Genomic DNA, 12,193 nt, shown 5'->3' on the forward strand with positions numbered 1-12,193 from the left:
ATATGGTGTTATTTTAGTACGAACTCTTGATTAGATCGATCGGAAAGAATAGCTTGTTGTTATTTTAGTACGAACTCTAGGATAGATTGATCGGAAAGAATAGATTTGAGGTGGTTTCGTACCCTACAAACAATTTCTATCTTTCGTTCTCCGCTAATAGGAACTCAGGAGTGATTCTTTATTGCACTTTGAGGGATAATCATATGATCCAACTATGTTAGCATTGTTGAGAGATTGCACTAGTGAAAGTATGCACCCTAGGCCTCATTTTCCATTATTGCAACACCGCTTGTGCTCCGTTTTATCATTTACTACCTTGCTGTTTTTTACTGTTCGCACTACAAAAACTCATATCTACTATCCATACTACACTTTTATCACCATCTCTTCGCCGAACTAGTGCACCTATACAATTTTCTATTGTATTGGGTGTGTTGGGAACACAAGAGATTTCTTGTATTTGATTGCAGGGTTGCTTGAGAGAGACTATCTTCATCCTACGCCTCCCACGGATTGATAAACCTTAGGTCATCCACTTGAGCGAAAATTGCTACTGTCCTATAAAACTCTGCGCTTGGAGGCCCAACACGTGTCTACAAGAATAAAGTTGCGTAGTAGACATCAAGCTCTTTCCTGGCGCCGTTGCCGGGGAGGTGAGTGCTTGAAGGTATATCTTTAGATCTTGTAACTGAATCTTTTAGTTTCTTGTTTTATCACTAGTTTGGTTTATAAAAGAAAACTACAAAAAAATCGATTTAAGGTTGCATCATATTATTCATCTTTATAATGTATTTCATGAAAATGGTGGAAAGGAAAATTGTGCTCAATTGATAGAAGAAGAACTCAATAGAATATTTGGTATAAATGATGAGCATGATTGCAATATTGTTAGTATGAATTCTTTGAATATCCATGATGCTAATGATATGCAAATCCATAAGCTTGGGGGTGCTATGTTTGATGAAGTTGATATTTTTAGTCCCCCGAGATTTGATGTGCAAATTTTTTATAATGATTGCATGCCTCCTATTTATGATGAATATAATGATGAAAGTGGATTTGGAGAGGTCGTGACTTTATTTAATGATGAATCCACCATTTTGGATGAGGCTTCAATAGACTATGAGAACAAGGTCGCTATATATGATGATTATGGTGATGACATGTATGCTATATTGAATAATTATACCCATGAAACTTGTCACCATGATTTTAATTTTCACTCTCATGATAGCTATTTTGTTGAGTTTGTTCCCACTACTATTGATGAGAAGAAATTTGCTTATGTGGAGAGTAATAAGTTTTATATGCTTTTGTGTCATGAAAAGAATGCTTTATGTGATGGTTATATTGTTGAATTTATTCATGATGCCACTGAAAATTATTATGAGGGAGGAACTTATGCTTGTAGAAATTGCAATAATTTCAAGTTTCCTCTCTATGTGAAAGTTTTGAAGTTATGCTTGTTTTGCCTTCCTATGCTAGTTGATTCTTGTTCCCAGAAGTTGTTTGCTCACAAAATCCCTATTCATAGGAAGTGGGTTAGACTTGAATGTGCTAGTCTTATGCTTCATGATGCTCTCTTTGTGTTTCAATTCCTATCTTTTATGTGAGCATCATTGAAATCATCATGCCGAGCTTAAAAGACATTAATGAAAAGCACTTGTTGGGAGACAATCCTACACTTTTACCTACTGTTTTTGTGTGTTCACATGATTATGCTACTGTAGTAATCATGTTTTATTGCTTTTGTTTCAATAAAGTACCAAGTAAAGCCTTTGGGATAGTGTGGATGATAGTTGACCTGATTCTGTGCAAAAAACAGAAACTTTTGCGCTCACGAAAATAACTCTCATTTTTAACAGAGGAGTGCTTTTGAGTTGATTCTTTTTGCAGAAGACTAATATGCAAATTTCTCACGTGGTCCTACTTTTTTCATAATTTTTGGAGTAGCAGAAGTATGGTTTGAGTACAGATTACTACAGACTGTTCTGTTTTTGACAGGTTATATTTTCAATGCATAGTTTGCTTGTTCCTGATTTCTATCGCTTATATTGCTCAATATAAATTGTGGAAATGATATGCCAAAGTAGGCATTGTGTGGAAACAATTATGAATCTTTTCTTTGACAGTACCAAAGTGGAACGGTTTGCTCTTTGTCATACTAACCTATCTCCCAAAGTTCCGTTAAGTTTTGTGTGATCGAACTTTTCAAGTTTTGGATGAGATGTCAATATGAGGAGAATAATGAGTGACAAGATCCTAAGCTTGGGGATGCCCAAGGTACCCCAAGGTAATATTCAAGGAAGATCCAAGCAACTAAGCTTGGGGATGCCCCGGAAAGCATCCCCTCTTTCGTCTCCAACATTATCGGTAACCTCACTTGGAGCTATGTTTTCATTCGTCACATGATATGTGTTTAGCTTGAAGCGTCAATTTATTTTGTTAGGATTTGCTTTCTGTTATTTATAATAATGTTTTGCATCTTTTATTTCAATAAAAGTGGCAATGATAGCCTTTGCCATGCTTATTTTGCAAGTATACATGTTGCTGTTTCAAAACACAAAGTTTATCGATGTTGCAAAAATTCCCTAGAAAAGTCAGAATACGATAAAATGCTGAAACTTTTTGCAAAATAAGCTCTGATAAATTTTCTAAAGTGTGGTAATTGTTTCAGAATTTTTGGAGTAAGGGAAGTATGATGAATATTGCATTCTTTACAGACTATACTGTTTTGGCAGATTGCTGTTATGTTTGCATTGTTTGCATATGTTTGCTTGTTTAATGATTCTATTTGAGGATAGGAGTATTAAAAATGTAGAGGCATTTAGTATGAAATGTTGAATAATAATTTTAGTAATTTTCTATAGTAGAGAATGATAAGGTTTTGCACTGATTTATACTAACTTATCTCACGAGTTTTTGTTGAGTTTTGTGTGGATGAAGTTTTTGAGATTTAGGGAAACCGTGATATGAGAGGAATTAAGGAGACACAAAATCTCAAGCTTGGGGATGCCCAAGGAATCCCAAGCTAATATTCCAAGAAGTCTCAAGCATCTAAGCTTGGGGATGCCCCGGTAGGCATCCCACCTTTCTTCTTCAACAATTATCGGTTAGTATCGGTTGAGCCTAAGTTTTTGCTTCTTCACATGAGTTGTGCTATGCTTGGAATGTCATTTTGTTTTGTTTTGCTTGATGTTTTAATAAAATACTTATGTTTGAAAGTTTTTAAATGAGAGAATCCTCAAATAGCTACCCAATTACATAACTACTCGCTTGATCTTCACTTATATCTTTTTGGAGTAGCTTGTCATTTACTCTCATGCTTCACTTATATCCTATGAGTAATTTGTTGAATGAATTGAACATCATGAAGTTGAAATTATATGTTCATATCATGCCTAGTGGTAGCTTCACATTGGGTTTAGAAAGTGAAATCTTTTGAAGCTTGACAATCACAATATTGGTCATACAGGCAATTCATGAATGATTAGTAGAAGGAAGAGAAATTTCACATGTAAATACAATATCTTGGAAATCTTCTGTGATTGTGAGCCCCCACCAAAATATTATATGCCAAAATTGTTGACATTGGACAAGGAAGACAATGTAATGATTTATGCTTGTTCATATTCACATAGAAGTTATATTGTCATAGATCCTTCAACATGCAGTGCTTGCCCCCCATCTTTGCTAGCCAAAAATTCTGCACCAAGTAGAGATACTACTTGTGCATCCAAAAACCCTTAAACCCAAATCTTATTTTCAAGAGTCCACCATACCTACCTAAGGACTGAGCAAGATCCTTCAAGTAAGTTGTCATCGGTGCAATAAGGTAATAAAAATTGCTTCTAAAAAGTGTGAGATCATTTAGTGTAAGAGAAAATTGAGCGTTGTACGAACTTGTGATGGTAAAGAATAAAAGCGACAGACTGCATAATAAAGGTTGCCATCACAAGGGGCAATATAACGTGATGTTCTTTTGCACTAAGGGGTTGAGCATACAAACAAATAAGCGCATGGCAACCTCTGCTTCCCTCTGCGAAGGGCCTATCTTTTACTTTTTAGTATTTACTTTTATGCAAAGAGTCAAAGTTTTTCTCTCTATTCCTTTTTATTTTTCTCTTTTGGCAAGCATCATGTGGTGAGGAAAGATCTAGGCACATATATCCAGTTGGATATGGGTAGCATGAGTTATTATTTTTGACATCACCCTTGAGGTGAATACGTTGGGAGGCAAAACAATAAGCCCCTATCTTTCTATGTGTCCGGTTGAAACGTTTTGCTCATGTGTATGCGGTGAGTGTTAGCAATCATAGAAAACTATATGATGGTTGAGTATGTGGAGCTCTTACTTAGACTCTGTTGAATAAGTTGAATTACAATTGCTTGGTGACTGAGAACATAGGTTGTTGAGTTTCAAGAGAATTCATTGTTTGAACCTTAACATGTGAATTGGTTGCTACTTTATTATAATAAGTTTTATAAGAAAGAGTTGATGTTATGATGCTAGGAAAAGTTATTGAAATTGTCATTGATCAAACTTGTGCACTTTGCTAGCATTAACACTTCATAAATTATTTCTTTTATCATTTACCTACTCGAGGACGAGTAGGAATTAATCTTGGGGATGCTGATACGTCTCCAGCGTATCTATAATTTATGAAGTATTCATGCCATGTTTACAATAATTTTATATGGTTTTGGTATGATTTGCATGGAACTAACCCGGACTGACGTTGTTTTCAGCAGAACTACCGTGGTGTTGTTTTTTGTGCAGAAATGAAAGTTCTCCAAACACCGCGAAACTTTTTGTTGATTTTTCATGGACCAGAAGACTACCAATGGGCCAGAGCAGCACCTGGGGGTGCCCCGAGGGGGGCACAACCCACCAGGGCACGCCTGGGCCCCCAGCCGCGCCCCGATGGATTGTGCCCACCTCGATGGCCTCCCGCACCCCCTCTTCGCCCTATAAACTCCCAAATATTCCAAAAACCCTCACGGAGACCCTAGATCGGAAGTTCCGCCGAGCAAGCCTATGTAGCCACCGAAAACCAATCGGGAGCCCGTTTCGGCACCCTGCCGGAGGGGGAGATCATCACCGGTGGCCATCTTCATCATCCCGGCGGCCACCATGATGAGGAGGGAGTAGTCCACCCTCAGGGCTGAGGGTTTGTACCAGTAGCTATGTGTTTAATCTCTCTCTCGCGTGATCTTGAGATGTCACGATCTTGATGTATCATGAGCTTTGTTAACATAGATGGATCATATGATGTTTCTCCCCTCTCTACACTTGTTGTGATGAATTGAATCTTTACCCTTTGAAGTTTTGTCTTGTCGTATTCAGATCCGAGAACACATGATATATGTCTTGCATATGAATACTCATGGTGACAATAGGGTATTATTTTGATTCACTTGATATATGTTATGGCACTCAACTTGCGGATTCCCGAGGTGACTTTGGGGTAATCTATGTGTAGGGGTTGATGCAAGTTTTTATTATCTTTTCTCCGATAGAAACTTTGGGGGTCTCCTTGTAGTTCTTTGTGTGGATTGAGTATTATGAATCTTAAATTGTTTGATACATATCGTATAATTAACTCACGGGTACTCGCAGTGACATTGGGGTATCTAGGTGACTTTAGAGTTGTTGATATGTATCATATGGTGTTATTTTAGTATGAACTCTTGATGAGATCGATCGGAAAGATTGGCTTGCTGTTATTTTAGTACGAATTCTAGGATAGATTGATCAAAAAGAATAGCTTTGAGGTAGTTTCGTACCCTTGTAGGATCGACAGTATGTCTAGAGGGGGGGTGATTAGACTACTTGACCAAATAAAACTTAACCTTTTCCCAATTTTAGTTCTAGGCAGATTTTAACAATTTAGCACAAGTCAAGCAATCTTAACACAATTCAAGCAAGCATGCAAAGAGTATATAAGCAGCGGAAAGTAAAGCATGCAACTTGCAAGAATGTAAAGGGAAGGGTTTGGAGAGTGCAAACGCAATAGGAGACACGGATGTTTTTTTCGTGGTTCCGATAGGTGGTGCTGTCGTACATCCATGTTGATGGAGACGTCAACCCACGAAGGGTAACGACTGCGCTAGTCCACGGAGGGCTCCACCTACGAAGGGTCCACGAAGAAGCAACCTTGTCTATCCTACCATGGCCATCGCCCACGAAGGACTTGCCTCACTAGGGTAGATCTTCATGAAGTAGGCGATCTCCTTGCCCTTAAAAACTCCTTGGTTCACTCCACAATCTTGTCGGAGGCTCCTAAGTGACACCTAACCAATCTAGGAGACACCACTCTCCAAAAGGTAATAGATGGTGTGTTGATGATGAACTCCTTGCTCTTGTGCTTCAAATGATAGTCTCCCCAACACTCAACTCACTCTCATAGGATTGGATTTGGTGGAAAGCTGATTTGAGTGGAAAGCAACTTGGGGAAGGCTAGAGATCAAGATTCATACGGTTGGATTGGAATATCTTGGTCTCAACACATGAGTAGGTGGCTCTCTCTCAGAAAATGAGTAGTGGAAGTGTAGGCACGTTCTGATAGCTTCCCTCACGAATGAGGAGAGGGTGGAGGGTATATATAGCCTCCACACAAAATCTAACCGTTACACACAATAAACCAAACTCGGTGGGACCGAATCAGAAAACTCGGTCGGACCGATTTAGTAAATAATGTGACCGTTAGGCAATTTCGGTGGGACCGACATGTCAACTCGGTAGGACCGATATCATTAGGGTTAGGGCATAACGTAATCTCGGTTTGACCGATTACACAAACTCGGTTGGACCGACTTTGGTAATAAGCTAACCAGAGAGTTGGTCAGGCAAACTCGATGGGACCGATTCGCTCGTCTCGGTGGAACCGAAGCGTTACGAAAGGGAAACAGAGAGTTTGCATTGCAGACTCGGTGGGACCGATCGCTCATCTCGGTTAGACCGAAACGTTACGAAGGGAAACAGAGAGTTTGCAACCCCATCTCGGTGAGATCGAGATCCCTTTCGGTGAGACCGAAGTGACTAGGGTTTCTGGCAGTGGCTATGTCAAATGAACTTGGTGGCGCCAGATGGATCAAATCGGTGGGGCCGAGTTTGACTTTTAGTTTGGGACATATGTGGATATGAGAAAGTGGTTGAGGGCTTTTGAAGCATATCACTAAGCATTTTGAGCAAGCAAGCCATTAAGCAACACCTCATCCCCTTTTAATAGTATTGGCTTTCCTATAGACTCAATGTGATCTTGGATCACTGTAACATCCCAAAATTCTAAATTTTGGAATGTTATAATAAATAGATAGATTTGATTGATTGTTTGATTGTTGTGTGATTGATTGAGTGAAATTCGAATCTTTTTGAAAGTTAAATGAGAGGGAATAAAAGGACTTTCCCAGACTTTCATTTTGCATTTTATGATCTCCGTGAATTCAAATTCTTTTCACCACAAAACCCTGGAGAGAAGATGACATGACTTCTTCCATTTATTTAAATGAAAAGGGGTGTTGAAAATATTTGAATTTCATTTGTAAATATTTCCAATTCTGAAACTTTATGCAACTCAATGATTTTCACGAGAGAAGATAAAATGACTTCTTCAAATTATATAAAATATGAGTTGGGAGTTTTAAAAGAATTAAATTCAAAGTCCTTTTGAAATTATTTTCAATTTGGAGTTATTTGGTTTCTATTCAAATTATTTTTCTCCAAAAATAAAATATATGGAAAATAGGGTAAAATGATTCCCTACAATAGAAAATTGGAGAGAAATAAATTTGAAATCATTTTGGTATTTTTAAAATGATTTTTATGAGGTTTATTGCAACAGTAGCACTCTTTGCTTTATTTGAATTTTTGTGGATTTTATTTGATGCTAGGAAAATTCTCATGTTGTTGAAAATAGTTTTCTGAAAATTTTAATATATAATATGCCTATGTAAAATTTTATTTCATTTTTGTTATTCGGTTTTCCTTCTGTTCTACTTAAAAAAATGTACTTGCAGCCCATAATTATTTATCGCCCATACGCGTAGCATAGTGGCAGCAGGCGCCTCATTTTTTTCTTCTCCTAAGTGGGCCAGGCCCAGCCAGCCTTTTTTATTTCTTTTACTTAGGCCGAATTTTGTTAAAAAAAACATCAGCTGCGCGGCCGGCCGAACCGCCTTACGCGTTTAGGCCCATGCGAAGCGTCTTCTCTGTTTCGTTTTCTTTTCATCTACGTACGTACATGTTTAGTCCCATATTGCCTAGCCGAGTCTCCAAAAATCATCCGATTTGGGTTAAATCAATATTTTGATTTGACTAGATTCATTAAAGAAAAATATTTTTTCTCCTCTCCGGCGGGACTTCTGAAAATTGTCTCCTCTCTCCAAAGTTGTTTTTTCTGTACCTTATAAAGGTATTTTTCTTCATATTTTTTATACTCCCGTAGCTTATTACTTCTAGTACGGTAGAATAATTAGATTACCAATTAGTCTCTGTATTTATACATTAGACTTCAAATTCGTTTAGCCGTAGCTATTTTTCTTCCGTAAAACAGCTTGGTCCTGATTTTTCAAATAGCGTTCATCCAAATTAGATGAAACCAGCGCCTATAGTTTTGTCTTGTTTTCACCTACTAGTAAGCGTGCACGTGCAACGCACGTCTCTTATAATATAGGAGTATCTACAACCGGAATTATCAAATCTGGCCCCTAAATGCCTGTGGACATACCGGGTCATTATCTAGGCATGTCCGTTTTGAGTCACTATTTGTCCATCCATGCAGCCATACTTATTGTCTTCCTTATACTCTCTCTATTTCTTTTTACTCTACATATAAGATTTGTCTGAAGTCAAATTTCATAAAATTTGACCAATTTTATAGAAAAAAATATTACTCCCTCCAATCCATATTACTTGTCTTAGACTTGTACGATTTACACACATCCTTTGACTAGACAACTCTAAGACAACATATGTATCTAAACAACTCTAAGACAACAAGTAATATGGATCGGAAAGAGTAACATTCACAATACGAAATCAATATCATTAGATGCCTTGTGAGATTAATTTTCATATTGTATTACTTTAATATTATAGATATTGATATATTTACATATTAATTTGGTCAAACTCTACGAAGTTTGACATAAAACAAATCGCATATGCGGAGTAAAAGGAACAGAGGGGGTATGTGCGGTCACTTGCATGGGTGGAGATGAAATAAAAATATAAAAAGAATAAAAGATAGAAAAGGTGGTTCGGGTGGGCCACGTCCTACGTGGCGGACTGACCGGCACGTCCGCGAACCCTCATATGCCCCATAGATTTGGTCTCAATATGAGGGTCTGTGGACAGTCAGGACATATTGAAATAATATGAGGGGTCCGGTTAGGTCATTGACCGAGCGCGTCCGCGAACATTTTAGAAGGATTTGAGGAGGCCGGCTATAGATGCTCTAACACATGTCTTTTGAAATTTATTTATTTATAATCGAGTTGAATTTTATTTAGTTTTTCCACCTAAATAGGGTATCATGGGCCTAACGGTATAACAATGTGAGTGCAATGTACGATTTACACACACGACAATTTTTAAAATTGACAAAGCATGGAAATATATTATTATTTGTTTTCAAAATATTACAATTCAATCCTAATTTGAAGCAACAATTTAAAAACAAAATATTAAGCACTATACACTATTTATTCTCTGATAAAGGTCCACCTCTTTATGCGCATGGCATAGATATTATTTGTTGCTTCACTGTTAATGAACTTCAAAAATATGTACCAAAATCGCTTCCGTGGATCCATGGTAGTAATATATATTTTCTATAGCTTCATACTCATCAGACATATTTTATTCAACATAAAAGCTACCCAAAAATCTTAATAATTTTAAATTAAAATTAGATGCCAATGGATTCTTTATTTGATTATTTGATTCACAACCTAAGCTCGCCCCGACGGCCTGACTTCATAAAAAGATGACACATTGATACCCATCGGGGACACACACACACCCCGTGGCAACACACACCACTGACACACTCATCTTCCTACCTATCTTTCTCTCTCTCGCACGGACACAGTACAAGCATCAAGCAGCGCCACCGCCCTCCCGCCGCCGGCGCAGGGACCCTCCCCCTCCCCCTCCCTTGCTGTGTGCTGCTTGGGCAGGGACCGCCGCTCCCCTGCCTCCCTAGTCCCCACCGCTGCTGAGACGGACGCGATTCCCTTGCCTATCCACCTCCGTCGGCGGAGGCGCAGAGTTCGTCTCCACCAGATCCTCGGTCGCGGACTCGATGTGAGCGCTGGAGGGTTCTGCAGCGCCTACTTCCTCCTCCCGCGGGACAAGACGCAGAATCGGAGCGAGCGCCGAGGAGCGCCGGCGAGTCCGCCTTGCTCCGATGGGTTGGGCGTGTTGCGAGCTTCACCATGTGGCCAAGTACAACGTGCTCCAGAGTGGATGGTCGACGCCCTCCCCACCTCGCCCGTGACTGGTATTTCTTCATCCGCCCTCTGCTCGGTTCGGCTCTGTCCGACGCTGCCTGCGCCTTAACGCCGCCGCCCTAGCCACAGCACCACGCCTCGCGCCACTGCTGCCACCAGCTCATGCCTTGGCTACTTTAGATATTGTGCATAAGTGTGATCTAATAATCATGAATGTTTTTATGTAATCAATTGCTCATGCAATTCTATAGGCTGTGCAAACTGCTCTTTTACACTGGTACAATTGCAGTCTTAAGCTGGAACTTATTTGTAGTTTATTCACAGTGAGTACATAATATCTCTATATAATGCCATACCAATAAGGCATATTTGATTAGTCTTGTTTGGTCTAAACATTCTTACATGTAATTCTGGATGCTATAGCTAATCTGTGTTCTCATTTTTGACAAGATGCATTGTTGTATATCTGACAACAGGTTTAGTTCTGACGGAAACAGCTATGGGACAGGTACAACATGAAGTTGGGTTCTAGTGTTTTAGCCACAGTGCAGGTACATCTTCCTTGCTTAGTCTAATTGTGATTGTCAAATATTCCTTGATTGCTAATTCTTTTGTGAAATCTTCTTGCATATGTGAAGGGAAGCAAGCTTGGATTCACTGAATGATGTGTACACACCAAGTGCAACTCGCTTTCATAATAGCAAGCAACCCATTTCTGAGGTACGTTCTATTCGCTTGCAGCCCTTTTAAGAGTTTGATCTCCTCTGATGGTGTTGCTTGATAAGCGGTGTTTATCGATGTGCTGTCTCAGAAAAGCGCTTTCTTCAGGACAACATATAAGAACAATTTTTGCTTAATTGTATTGCAGATATTTAGAGAAGCATGTACTGAATTTGATTGGCACAAAATGATTTGTCGTAGATTGTCATAGAGATTTCGTATAGTCCTTTCATTCAAATGGCCTAAAAGTAACATAAAAATGTGGTAATCCATTGGCACAAATGGACTGCATACAGTACTCTCAAAGTCTGCAATACAATACCAATTGGCAGGCCAACATTCAGAGAAGCATGTACTGAACTTATGTTGTCGAAATTCAGAAAAGCATGTACTGGATTTAGTAAGTAGAAATTCAGAGAAGCATGAGTGAAGGAGCCGAGTCTACCTTTTCGTGGATGTTGTTTACCTTTTCTGCTCAGAACTTGTTGACTGTCTGACTTCCATGCTACAAAAGATAGGCATCTCCTAAATTATGTTGCTAATTCTTTCGCTTACCCAAGTTGGATGTCAGTCCTCCCAATTATGTGCTTACTTATATAACAGAACAGATTAGAGAAATGTTCAGTGCACATAAGGAGCGTAAAAGAAAGCAAGTAGACACAACAAGAGTTTGAATCCCCCGTGCATATTTTTTGAAAATTAAAAAAAAATCAGGGCGTCAAATAGGGTTTGGGTATGTCACGTACGCTGGGCTTTGTATGGCTGATAAGTACACGGGCCGCGCGGGCAAAATATGATCAGCGCCAGAACTCTATGGGTGTTAGGTACATTACGATGTAAACTAGATTATTGACTTTAGTGCAAGTGGGAGACTGTTGGAAATATGCCCTAGAGGCAATAATAATTTAATTAGTATCATATTTCCTTGTTCATGATAAATGTTTATTATTAATGCTATAATTATATTGATCGGAAAGTTAAATACATGTGTGGATATATAAACAACACCGTGTCCCTA

At 38.8% G+C, this 12,193-nt stretch overlaps 1 long non-coding RNA gene across 1 annotated transcript; it reads left to right on the plus strand.

The window, feature by feature from the left end:
* The first annotated feature begins 10,022 nt into the window (after positions 1-10,022).
* On the plus strand, positions 10,023-11,385 carry LOC123100549 (uncharacterized). Its single transcript, XR_006448430.1, has 3 exons — positions 10,023-10,505; positions 10,932-11,006; positions 11,094-11,385. It is a non-coding gene; the product is annotated as an uncharacterized lncRNA (long non-coding RNA).
* The last annotated feature ends 808 nt before the right edge of the window (positions 11,386-12,193 follow it).

This window comes from Triticum aestivum, chromosome 4D (assembly GCF_018294505.1).
Source record: "Triticum aestivum cultivar Chinese Spring chromosome 4D, IWGSC CS RefSeq v2.1, whole genome shotgun sequence".
Lineage (NCBI taxonomy): Eukaryota > Viridiplantae > Streptophyta > Magnoliopsida > Poales > Poaceae > Triticum > Triticum aestivum.